The 13,366-nt window shown below is 37.0% G+C and overlaps 1 protein-coding gene across 3 annotated transcripts in view; it reads left to right on the forward strand.

Annotated features, from left to right (window-relative positions):
- The window catches only part of CADM2 (cell adhesion molecule 2), a 591,021-nt gene that overhangs the window by 186,616 nt on the left and 391,039 nt on the right, over positions 1–13,366 (forward strand). The window lies entirely within an intron of this gene.

Here is a 13,366-nt window from a genome sequence, read left to right on the forward strand (position 1 = left end):
CATGTCCTACAGGTCAAGCTACATTAGTGTGTCTGCTAGGAAACATCACAAGAAAATTCTGAATGCTTGTTGAGTCAGATTAAAGATTGTTTCGGTGGGGCTGCAGTAGCCTCAGGTCAGCTCCTCCTGATGAGATTTATAGGATGGTTCTGAGTTCGCTGCGTCCTCTCATTAAACCCGCTGTGCTGACACGGTGTCATGGACAGAATCGAAATGTGGGTGTGCTAGAGCCACCACAGCTGTTTTTTGTCTGAAATCCACAATTCAGCTGACCCTGGGCTTCACTCCTACACTCACAAGGTGTCTGGGCAGCATTGACACAGAGCACTGCATAGGCTGTGGCCATTGGGTTTATTCGGCAGAGTCGCTTGCTCTGGCTCCCGTACGGAGCAGCTTTATCCTGTTGTAGCTGACAACTTTCCCTGTGCTTGTGTAATCAGAGTAATTAACTGGGTGTGTGCTTCAAAGTTTCAAGAACCTGTCTTGGAGTATAGCTATTTTAAAATTTGAGAACTAGCAGAGGAACAAAATACCAGCAGAAAGTGGTGTGGTTTCTGCTGTGAGTGCCACATCAGTTGTCATCGTCATCATCATCTGGTAGCGTGTGGTTTCCAGGTTTTGTGAAAGCATTTTCATGTAGGGTACTAAAGTCAGCACCACATGAACTGTGGTAAGAGATAATTCTAACAGAAGGGTATATGATAATATATCTAATTATGCCAGTAATGTTATCTGTAAGAGAACTCAGGAGAAATCTTGTTTTCTATGTACTTTTTTTAATGTGATGGTTATTTCTAAAATGACATCTCATAGTTTTATAATCAGGGAAAGCCATTTTGTAGAATTAGAAGGGTATATGGAGAGAAGCTTTACATCAAAGGAGAAAAAAAAAAAAGTCTTCTTTTAGTAGTTATCTTCATAAAATAAAATTCAGTACTTGAACCATTCAAGTTCCAAAGTACACCCACTCAACCTACACCCCATACCCCAAATAATAATTTCCTGTGGGGGTCTGCTGTTTTTTTGGGGTTTTTTTTGGTTTTTTGTTTGTTTTTTTTTCCCTTGAGTGGGGGCATGTTTGTGCCTTTTGTGGAGGCAGTTTTTTAAGCTTATAAAATATGTCTTAAATCAGTTTTGCATAGGAAAGAAATTTAAACTGTGAGAAATCTGGGGTACACAGTAACCCCCAAGTCTGGATTGAATTAAATCATCTGTCTGGCTGACATTCATAGTGAGGATTAACATTTCTGTTTGCCATGACATAATTGTGCTACCTGCAGAAAAGGAATTTTACTGTTTGCAGCTCAAAATGAAATACAGCAGATACTGTATTTGTAAGCCGTGTTTATTTTTCATTCCCAAATTTAACATGGAAAGCATTTGTAATAGTTAAGCATCAAAACGTTTACTGAAGCTGCACATTCAGATCTTGTCTTTTCTCAGTAGACTGAGAATGGAATGGCATCAATGGAAAATCCCATAGATATCTGTCAAAATGAAACTTTCAGGGACATGAGTCAATATCAGCCAAGAGCCTTTATAGCCTTTGGATAGTTTGCAGTCATTTGGATCTGCAGTATTAATGTTGCATTACTCGATATTGTACATATATTATTTAACATATACCAAACAATCAGCTTTCTACGTTAATTCTTTGTTCTTCTCCTCAGCTTCTCATTTTCTCTGAAAACAATGCATTGCAGAGAAAGTCTTTGAGATAAAACAAAATAACTATTTGGGAGAAGTCATGCCAGGTAAGGCCAAAAGTGTCTTCAGGCTAAAAGTATTGTTTAGCATTTTTAGAGTTTGATAGCTAATAGTTCAACACATTTTTAGCACAAATCCTCTGGTTTAACATGACAGCCACATTATTAATTAGAAGAAATTGGAATGAGCAACTTCAACTGACTGCTAGATGCATAATTTATTAATTTATATACAGTATAAATAGTTCTGGGTGTATGCCAAAGGAATTAATAGTCATAGGAATAATATCACGGAACATTCATATCAAGGAGACATGGTAATACTTTATTACAATGTTTGAATTAATGTGAAAAAATTAACATCCTTACTGTATGCTATGTTTATTGCAATTCAGAGAGAAACTGATAGCATTACAGACCTGGAATCAGGAGACTGCAACTCTGGAAAACACACACAACTTAAAAGTTTGCCTTTCACTTTGCAATTGGGGAATATGTGTTGTAGAAGGAAGCCTAACATTATGTTCTTTGGTTGGATGCCTGATGATTAAAAAAGAAAAAACAAAAACAAAACCCCAAAAAACCCCAAACCTGCTATGAATGGCCTGTATTTATACCTTATTGAGCTGCTACAATATAAAAAAAGAAAGTTAATATTTTGCCACACGTGCTTAACTGATAATTATGCTAATAGTATTTGTTATTCAATGGGAGGGAGATTAGCATATTTTTGTTATGTTTTGCATTCTCTTATGTTTGAATCCGTGACACTTGAATATTCTGAGGAGTTCTGGTTGTTAATTTCTGCTGTCCAGATTTAAATAACTCACTTTTGAAGTACTTTGCCCATTTATTAGCTACTTCTCCAAGTAGACTGTATGTAGAAACAGGACATACCAAAGGTAGACATAACCTGGGCTTCTACTCTGTGTTTTGTTACATTAAATCATTATTTTGCTCTCCTTTGATGGCACACAACAACTTTTCACATTCTGATTTGGTCTGCTGTGCCTCTGGGCTTTCAAATACAGGCACACCAGAGGCCATGTAATGCAGTTTTGGTCACGTATTAAAGTTGTGTTTCATCAGCATCAAAAATAATCACAGATAATGACAACCAGAGCGGTCCTAGGAGGGTTATGAATGAACTGTGGTCAGAACGAAGTCAGTATATGATGATATATTGAAAAACTACTTTTCAAAAGACATGTGCATATTACCTTTCCATCTGTAATCTAATGGATGAGTGAGGTTCCTTTGGAAGAATGGATTTTGAAGTTTCTGTATTGAGTTTCTAAGAAATTCCCATTGCGAGGCATCTGTGCAATCCTTTTCTTTGTGAAAGACTTGAGAAATCCACCCTTATTAGATAGATTTTCTTTTTCAAATGCCATTTCTCCTGTAGATCATGACTTTTACCTGTTCTCCTATTGTGCTGTGATTTTACTGTGCTTTTTATATATTTTAGTTTCTCTGTATAGATGAATTACTTTGTTTTCAGCCATGTTTAGTGTTGTATTTTAACTGCTCTATTTCCTAAGTATTAAGTCCTTGCGTGAAGTGTGACTGCAGCAATTTTATATGAAGTTTGTGGGTTTCCAAGAGTAGTAAATAAAATAGCTTTTGTATACTTTGCTATATCTTAAATTCCCTCAGACTGACAATATTAGAATTCATGTAGAGCACCAAAGACCTACAATTTAAAAGAAAAAAAAAAGAAAAATATGGAATTCTTAATAAAGAATCAGGTGTGGCTTTTTTGTTCAGAGGTCTGGTGCTGAATCTGCTAGAAATAAAGAGAGATGTGGAGGCATTCAGAAGGCAGCAATCTGTTGGTCAGCCAAGTCAGGAGCCAGGACAGTGCACAGTGTGATGCTCCTCTGCATGACTCACTCAAACCCACCCATTAAATCATCAACAACTATGCAATTAAAAAGACTTCTGATAGACCCTTGGCTGAGTTAACTCTTATCAAGTAAGAACAATGCTAAAGATTGTACAGTCCTTCTGACCTTCCTCTTATGGTAGACTTGTTTGGCTTATTCCTTCTGATAATCACAGAATCGTAGGATACCAGTTTGGAAGGCACTTGGAGCATCATCTGCTCCAGTGTTTCTTGGCAAAAGCACGGTCTAGACAAGATGGCCCAGCTGGATTTTAAGTGTTCAGCGTTGGGGAGCCCAGCACTTCCCTGGGGAGATTATTGCAGTAGCTGATTGTTCTCTTTCTGAATAATTGTCCTCTTTTGTCCAACTGGAATCTCCGCAGAAGTAACTTGCGCCCATTACCCTTCATGTTCTCCATGGGACTCCCTGTAAAAAGGGGCTCTCCAGCCTCTTTTTAGGCACTCTTTGAATACTGGAACATGGTGCCAAGGTCTCCTCTATGCCTTCTTGTCTCAAGGCTGATCAAACCCAGTTCTCTTACTCTCACATGCCAGGCTTCCCAGATCTTTGTGATTATGCTTTTATCTTTGAGATAGTGTTATTTTATTATGATAAAGAGGATGATTTTATTTTTGCTTTAGAACAATGGTTTTGACTGAGCCTTCAGCAAAATGGTGTAAGTATTTTCCGTGGGTTTATGTTGTATTGCAATTACTCATTTTGTTCTGATGAGTGTTTTGAAGCTGTGAATATCAGGTGAACATTGAAATTAGGTTTATAATTTCTAAGGGAATATGGAAATATTTACAGTACTACTTCAGTCTTCTTTTAAGATCAAAATATTTAGTCCCATAGTTAAGAAGCTATGCTTTTGAAGTTGAAATTTCAAACTAAATGCAAAAGGTCAAGAAAAATACCACTTGGATAGGGAGCAAAAAATTCTCAAAGTTCTTATGAAATACAGTGTATTGTATACAAGGGAATACACTTTCAAAGCAAAACAAGCCACAAAGAAGCATATTGAGTGATTGTTTTCTCCACTTGTTAATAGAGATATTTAATTATAAATTATTCTCTTGAAATTTCTCTAACATCAAGAACAGGTTTTGTATTAATGTTTCTAGAAATAAGTGTTAGGGTTTCTCTTTGGTTTTTTTTTTTTTGTTTTGTTTGTTTTCAGTTGTAAAAGAACTTGAAATGTAACCTGAACTTTACCTCTTCTTCAGTATGTTCTGTGTTACTTTTAGGCAGGTAATCACAGAAACAATTAGGATGTTGTCCTGAGGTTCCTGTACTGCAGGTGCAACTGTGTGATTGCTGTTTTGTAATTACTGTATAATTCTAACCACACATATGCATCAGATAAGCTGTACAGTGTACTTCAGATAAGTGAAAGCCCCTTTTCGAGTTCAAGTGAGTACTTAATAATTTAGGTTGCACTGTTACTTAGTCTCAGATCTACTCCTTGGTGTGGTATTTGGCTTGTGAAACTCACAACTAATGGAGAATTTGTCATGGAATTGGTTAAACTGTCGCAGAAAACTGTTGAATAACAGTGCTGATTAAAACATTGAAATTAGAATTCCTTGAAATATGCAAAAAAGCTTTACATGATTACAGAGGCAATGCCAACTTTAGTATTTTTGTTTTTGAAGTCTTTGAAGTCTGACTTTGCAGAACAGATTGTGAATCCCTGGCCCATTACACACCTGCAGAGATTTTGGTGTTTTATTTCTCTTGGGTGAAACAGCAGAAGCCCAAACCATGTTAATCACTGTCAGAACTAGTTGTATAAAATGCCAGAATGCAATGAACCAGGAACTTTATAATAAATATGACAATACAGTTTAAAGTGTTGTTTTGTTAGGCTTGCAATTTGTTGTAATTTATCACCTATGATAGTACTGGAGGGGGAAAATATCTGGGACTTTCAAGTGATCCTTTCACTTGGAAGAAATGCTCCTGTATCTGTATGCTGTTTTAAAGAGGAAGGAAGGAGAAATGAAGTGCAGCTATGAGACATATAACACATGTATTTTAAATACATGAAATTAAAATGCACTACAATTACTGTTAATATCGACTTAACATGTGGGTTCTACTTGAGATAAAATAGATAAGTTGCATCTTTTTTTATAGAAAGGGGCCTATATTCTATTGTCCTTCTAAACAATCAGCAGCTTTACCATGTGAGAATACTGGACTTAATATTACAGAAATGACGCTACTAAAAGCTGAAGAGAAGAATGGTTTCAGCTACATGAACAGAATCTTTCATTGTTTCAGTATCTGTGCTGCTCTATTAAGTGAATTATTTTATCAAAAGCTACGTCTCAATGTGCTTTCTGAGCAACTTTGTAAAATAATTTTCAGAAGATTTTCTGGAAAAGAAATTGCTCCATTTCAGCAGCCTTGGTAGGGAGTGATAGTGTTGTTCTAGAACAGAACAGGATCACTTTCTGTTACACTGCCACGCATGCAAGTACAGTTTCTTATCCTCTGGACTAGTGAATTCCTGAGTTACTTATACAGGGGTGACATATTCCTCTAAAACAGATTTAATTGAAAATACAGGTGCATTATGGCTAATTTTTACAGAATTTACAGATTCTGATTCTGATATTTAACATGCACCAGTTTATGCAGATGTTTAACTTAAAGCACAAGAGTAAGCAGGTTTACTTCACTGGAACTGATATTACTGATATTTACACTTAATTTTGTCAGGCAGAGTTTTACCTTCTAACAGGTTTCCCATGGCTTTGCTATTGTCTGTTGGCTCCAGATTCCAAAGGTACCTTGAAGGCAGCTGTTGAAGGTTCTTGCTTTGCTCCCACAGGAAATTTTTACTGCTTCTGGCATAGTCCTAGTTGAAACTGTTGACCACAGAAGAATTGCCTCTGACTATGTCTCTGTTTGTTGTTCCTCCTGCTGTGACAGCTTCTTCTATCTGTATTATGCTCCTGCTGGATCCCTCTGATGCCTGTTGGCATCATTGTAGCCCCTGAACCAGGTCACTGGCAGTTTAAACACTAGCGTATGACATAATTTCAGAGGTACTTGTAGCTCCTGCTCTCACATACATGATCAATTACATGTTTTTTAAAGTAATTTTCAATAGGGAATCCTGAAACAATATGAATAGGGTAAATATATTTTGAGGAAGAGTACACATGATCTCCTTGGGAGGGAGTCAGAAGAAGGAAAATCACCCAGAATCCACCCCTGAAATATATTACCAAGTTGGATGATTTTCCTGATTTTTTTTTTTTTTTTCCCTGAGAGAGTTTCCCAATCAGTGGTAAATCAAATGATAAGTTTCTCTGCAAGGCCAATAAAAAGATTTTTTTAATTGTTAGAATTAACTGTTACTTGTCATGCTGGTCATTTCCACAGACTATATCCCAAACAGAGCTTTGAAATGGATATAAATGATTTATTGCATCCTGAGTTGACTAGGAAGGCTATGTCCCTTGAAATGGTGGTGAAGTAAGTTCCCATATTTATCATACTTCCCAGTGGATCTGTATTAGTCATGCAGTAGAATCCATCACTCTTCAAAACCTCAGGCAAGTCTTTCACATGGAGCAATGATATTATTTATGGTGCTTAACAGAGTTTCTTGCTGGAACTCATCTGAAATCACTGGTACTTGATGACCCTATGGATTAGAATTTGCACTGTGAGCGTTCCTGCCAGGTCCAAATTCAGAATTTTAGGTCAAAAACCAATGTAGTTTGAACAATTGGCCTTACTTAACAGCATTTGATATCTGCAACTTTTTCAAATATTCCTCTGTATTAGAATAAACAATTTGGAAGAGCTCTGGCTTTTAATGCAAGAGATTGACAAAAAATATGTCACACTCCATTCTTGAAAAAATTTTCTCCTCATGAAAGCCTAATGTTCCTGGGCTTGTTTTCCAAACTTTTCTTGATTTTTTTCATGTTGCTAACTTCTGAGCTTCCTTCTTCCATAAGAATAACTGGAACAGTGCTGAGTTTCTCTAGGTCAGTCCCTAGAAGAACCAGTCTCTCTTCACTAAGTAACGGCCCAAGAAATTCCCCCTAAGGAAGCCACTGCTGGTGATCTGACTCTGTCTGAGGCATGTGGCTTTTACCCAGTTGCCCTTTTTGGCAAAACCCATTAATATGACTTTTAATAGTTTCCTTCCTTGAGAAATAAGTGCTTTCTGAGCCTATAATTTGTGACCAAAAATATCTGAATTTGCTCTAAACGTGGAAAGTTTTGATTTTAGGAAGCTTTCGCATTTACAATCATTTCCTCTTCTGCTTTTTTCGACAACAGCGAGACCTGCTCTTACTTCACTCCTGATCAGACTAGTGAAAGTAAATGGCTTTGCTATTGTTTTGCTGAAAGCCTTCTGTCTTAACAGAATAATAGAGCAGAACATTCAGTTGTTACATGAACATGTGTTTTGGTATGGCAAGTTCTTTGTGATTTCTCCTGAAAGCCAGAGAAGATTTTGCTGTGAAGTAGATCTCTGCTGAATGGGTCTGAGTTGTAACAAGGTCTCAAGATAGTGACTTTAATCTGGTTCCCTGTTTGCTTCTTGTTATCTACTTTTATCTCCCATTTTGTCAGAGGTGTGATTTTTTTTTTTTGCCTTTTTTCTGTTACATCTGCTGCACCTGTGTGATAAGGTCTCTTATGTTTGTTTATCTTTTGATGAATGAGATCTAAAAGTCTTTTGCTTGAAAGTCAAACAACAGTCTGGTTTGAAAGTGTCTTCTCTGAAATACCATTTTGGGATCCTGCTGTTCTCTTTGAATTTGTCTTTAAATGAACTCAGGAAAGAATTGGGTATCTATGTGAATGGCTGACTGACTTTTTACTCGCCTTTTCTGAACCTTTCACTGTTAAAATCCCTCACTTCAGAGGGGTAAAAAAGAAAGCTCTGTGTGATATGTTTATGAAGCATGCATGCAGTCTAGGCATTACATGTTTAGAAAGTATACATGCATTACAGAAAGCTTGAACCTGTTAGTCTCTATACCCAGTAAAATGAAAGGGGAAATGGCCAGAAAGGTAATGGGCATGTCTAATTTTGGGCTCCTCTTCAGGAAGCTCCCTCTTTCCGGTGGGCTCTCCCCCTAAGCATGGGGTATAAAAGTGAAGTTGAATTGCAGCTCTACAGCAGAACTCTATCTTTAAAGCAACACACCACTGGTGTGACGAACTCCTTGCCACAGGGTTTTGTAGATGCCGAAAAGTTTATGTAAGCTAAAAAGGCAGCAATTGAGTTAGAGATGAGAAAAGGCTCTCAGAGCAATTAGATTGAAAGACACAAACTCCAGCACAGCATGTCCTTTAGTGACACCTTTCTGCAGGATACCAGAAAATTCTGGGGAAGCTTAAATCTTTAAATTCTTATTCAAACAAAAGGCATTGTTTCCGTTCTCAGATGTGCACCCTGCATACCACTAGAAATTTGTAGTGTTGGTGGGACTGGTCATGCTTCATTTTCAGTGATTAGTTTTGAACATGTGACCACTTCATACCACTATAAAATCTGGCTTGTGTTCCCTACTTTCCAATGATAAATCGGCAACAAATAATTCAGAAATGTAATTATTTACAGTACTGTATGTAAAAATGGATTTAATTTAATTTATTCTGAGCGAATTAATACATATGAAAGAATCATCCAACTGAAGATCAATTTGAATGTGTCCCTAAATGTATTCGCATCTTAATTCTGACTTTCTAATATGATATTAAAGTGATTATTAAAATACAATTTTTCATTTTAACCACACTTCTTGAATACTGTTAATGTTCAGGTTTCTCACCTGCACTTGAGTTGGGGGTTATAAATCTACTGTTGAGCTGTGACAGGACTATTGTGCCCTTCACAGGCCACTAGCTCCTGATAATCTCATTTTATCTTCAGTGCTTGTGTACAAGAAGGATCACATAAATGTGGTGCTATTGAGTTGATGCCATGATTGTTGTGAGGAACGTGCTTGGGCCCAGGCTGGTGCCACAGCAGAAGGGAGGGGAAGGCTCTTGTATAAGGAGGGCTGAGATGGGAGGCTCTCCAATTGCTTTTTCAGAGTTGATAGTTTCACTCAGGCTGTCTCCCTGCACTCCCAAAAGGCTTCACATACATGGTCTCTCTAATAAACTTCACAGCCTCTTTTGGAGTCAGCCTGTGCACCCTTCCTGCAGTAATAATGGTGGAGTGTCTGGTCACATGAGTCTGACGTTATTTTCCTCCTTTCTCAAACAAGCGCAGGGCATCGCAAGGAGTTGTAGCCCAGGCTTTGGTACAGAGAGGGCTGTTGAGTGAAGGGAAGGTGAGAACAGCCTGTCAAAGTATAGGCAAGGGCTTAAGGCAACTAAAGGTAAAAAATGCAGTTTACTTGGGTGTAAAAACTGTATTTAGATTAGGTATAGCATTACACAAGAGAGTGGAGTTTTGATGGGCTTGATTCTTTTTGTTCTTGCTAATCCTTTGCCAAGCACTTGTGTAATAAAAGTATTGTTGATATAGATGAATTGTAAGACCCGAGCACATGTCCACATAGACGCTGAAACACTGGTGCTGGCTCAAGTCTACCTAATGCTATGGTTTTAAAGGAGTATTTGGCAGTTTATGGCAGGGATAATTTGATCTAGTTCTTGAGGGGAAAAAAAAAAATGGAGTCACATTACTGTGACTCTGGAATCAAAAAGAAACAGGAGGGTATCCAGATATGCCTTCAACCTAGAGAAAGAAATTAACAAAATTTAGGAAAGTAAAGAAAAAAAGAAAAATAAATAGGGATAAATGCAGACCAAAACCAAGCTTTACCCACCAGTTTCTGGGTAAAACAAAAAGCTGAATGACATACATATGTTATAAAATAGGTGATACAAACTTCTTTCAACCTTGAACTAAAAACAGAGCAAGCAAAAATCCCTATTCTGTAAATATTAAATGTTGACTACATAATATATTAAACCTCTCAATCAGGGAATTTTTCTCCCTTACGCCCCCTTGACACTCTATAATAATGAACAAGTTATTTAGTTAATGAAGAAAGCATCTTGTATTTAAAGATCTACATATTAATGTGACCTTCCTTTGTTCATAGCTGTTAATATTTATTGCCTTTTCTCATTGAGATTTTATTTGGTGTTCTGTGACAAACAAGAGTATGATTAGTGAAGCTGTAAAGTTCTCATGGTGGCTGCCTGTGTTCCCAAGATAGCAGCATTAGTGTCTGCAGAAGCAGTTAATGCTGTTTATCATTAGTGACAGAGGCTGGGAAGGACCTTCTGTAGCTTTTATCTTTCACCTTGCAAGCAGAAGTTGATGAGCTCTGTGATTTAAATGCATAGGTGATACTGTAATATTTATATTCATTTCACATAGACAGGAGCACAGGTAAACTAATCTTGTTGATGGAGATTAATTAAAACCATGTTACTGTACAACTGGACAGGCTATGAATGGATATACTTGGGGGAAAAAATAGCCATCAGCACTTCCATTTGCTTTTCTTTTTGATTAAGCTGATGTTTTCAGAATTTGGAAAAAAGGCATATAGGTAAGGATTTTGTACCTGTATTTCCACTGGTTTTGAGTTTAGAATCTTGAACTCTACATCTCCCATCCACAATTTAGAATAAAAGAATTTTAGAAACTTGTTGCAATGGACTCTACTTTGCAAAACACACAAAATGCCTCGTAAAATTATGTCTCTTATGGACCTTCCTATCCAGAGCTCCTTTTGTATGTACATGTTTGTGTTCCTTGCATCTCCTCTATTTCCAGCTCCATGCAGGATGTTTCAGCATTCAGCTTGTCCAGTATTTAACTGTGCATATCTGGGAAATGGATGATCAGCACTGCTTTTGTGCCGAAGGCTCATCATCCATTCCTACTTACAGAAAAAGTTGATGTTTTCTGAGCCTTATATTTTACTTCTGAAACTCCATTTTAAACAGAAGTAAGTTGGCTGCCTACATTTTGTAGGATCTCACTTTCAAAGGAAAACTTGTAATGAAAAAAGCCCAAGCACCTTGAATAACAAAAATAGTTGTAGTATTTGTATGCGTATTAATGTAGACTTTCAAAAAAAACTTCTGGCTGTTTCAAAAATGCTTATTTGGAGAGGAAAATTTGAGGCAATCTTTCACAACTACTGTCCAAAGGAGGTACTGACTGCTAAGTTTCCTGTGCTCCTTATTTGGATGTTGGGAAGAGTAGATTTTATTTGTTCCATAGTAATGCAAAAAGATAAAAGGTGATATAGAGGTGATAAAAAGTGAAAATCTCCACAGGAAATGTTCTGAGCTGAGCTCCTTACCAAAAGCAGATATGAAGGCCCTTCCTATTAGCTCAGAGAATAAAGTACCTGGATAAGAGACCACTTTTGTACAAAGTACCTTTTTTCTGGTGATAGCTATCCTTTTTCTGAATGCAACTGCACAAGGCATTGGTGATTAACAAGTATTTATAGTTTGGTGATTATAATAATCCAGAATATGTCTTGTGTTATTTTTCCTAATTATTTTAAGCAGATTACAGATGAATTATTTAGCCACATAAATAATGTATAGTTGCCTATAATTTTTTTGTCTCTAGCTGGCTGTAGCTGCTTTGATGGTCAATATGAAAAAGAATGAAAGGGATGCATGGGGTGGGGGATTTAGTGATATATGAAGCAGCAGCTACTTAAAAGTGAAAATTGATGGTAATGTTTCTTGCCAGTTACGTTATTACAATATTTCTGAATTTGTGTAAAGGATGAAGTTTAAGGACTAAATATTACATCTTTTTGTAGCAGCTCAGTTTCACTAGGCTTCAGTTTCACAAAGTGTAACAAAATAGCATTGCAAAAGAGAGGTATGAGGTGAAATATACACCTAAATATGCTTGTTTATGTGGTATATTATTACAGATACTTAATAGTAATTTGTTCTTGTAAATGCAAGAGTCTTGCTTCAGTTTAAAGTGTTAATATTTTAAGAGTTAATGTCTTAAATGCCTCTTCTGTGATGGCTTTCACAAGGTAGGAATCAGGCTGAGTGATCTTCAGTACATCCCATGCTGCTTGCAGAAGCAGTGCAAGCTTTTCATCTTGACATCCATAAATCAGAATCTGATCTTTGCTTAGACAATATAATTCTTATATTGGGGGTGGGGGGGATGGGGAGTTTTCTACTTTCCTCCTTTTGCTGTTAAACACCCTTGATTCTACACAGTCTTCCAAGTTTTACATTATTTGTAAGGGTAGCTTAGGCAAGAAGCAAAACTGTATTTGCAGAAGCTCCTTTCCACTATGAATGGCACTTCCTGCACTCCTGTTGCAATCAGTGGGGAAGTAGAAGCTTCTCCATTGAGCTGCTCAGAACATCTGAGTTATGCCATCACCTGGATATTGTCTGGGGTTTTTTTATTTTCCTCTTTGGGGAAGACAGCTCGGGAAACCTCACTGTATTCAAAACTCAGAGCCAAGAAGAGAATGACACTAACTTGTCTTGAATCTGTTGATAAAGCACATAAAGGCTGATGAAATACATGCAAAACAGAGAGTACACATGCACTAATACAGTGTACAGTAATAGTATGCAATTTATCACTACAAAGGCAATCAGAAAGATTAAAATCTCTGTATTCTAAGCTTTGAAATTTACCTGGAAGATTACTGTCAGATGACCATTCTGTTAAGGGAAGAATTGATACCAACCTCACCTGAACTGATGGATTAAATTGCAAAGAAGGTCTTAAGGTATTTGCAGATGGAAACTTTTGCTTTAATC

Source organism: Corvus kubaryi, unplaced genomic scaffold (genome assembly GCF_017639235.1).
Source record: "Corvus kubaryi isolate FWS band 111438036 unplaced genomic scaffold, C.kubaryi_AGA036_p1.0 37391, whole genome shotgun sequence".
Lineage (NCBI taxonomy): Eukaryota > Metazoa > Chordata > Aves > Passeriformes > Corvidae > Corvus > Corvus kubaryi.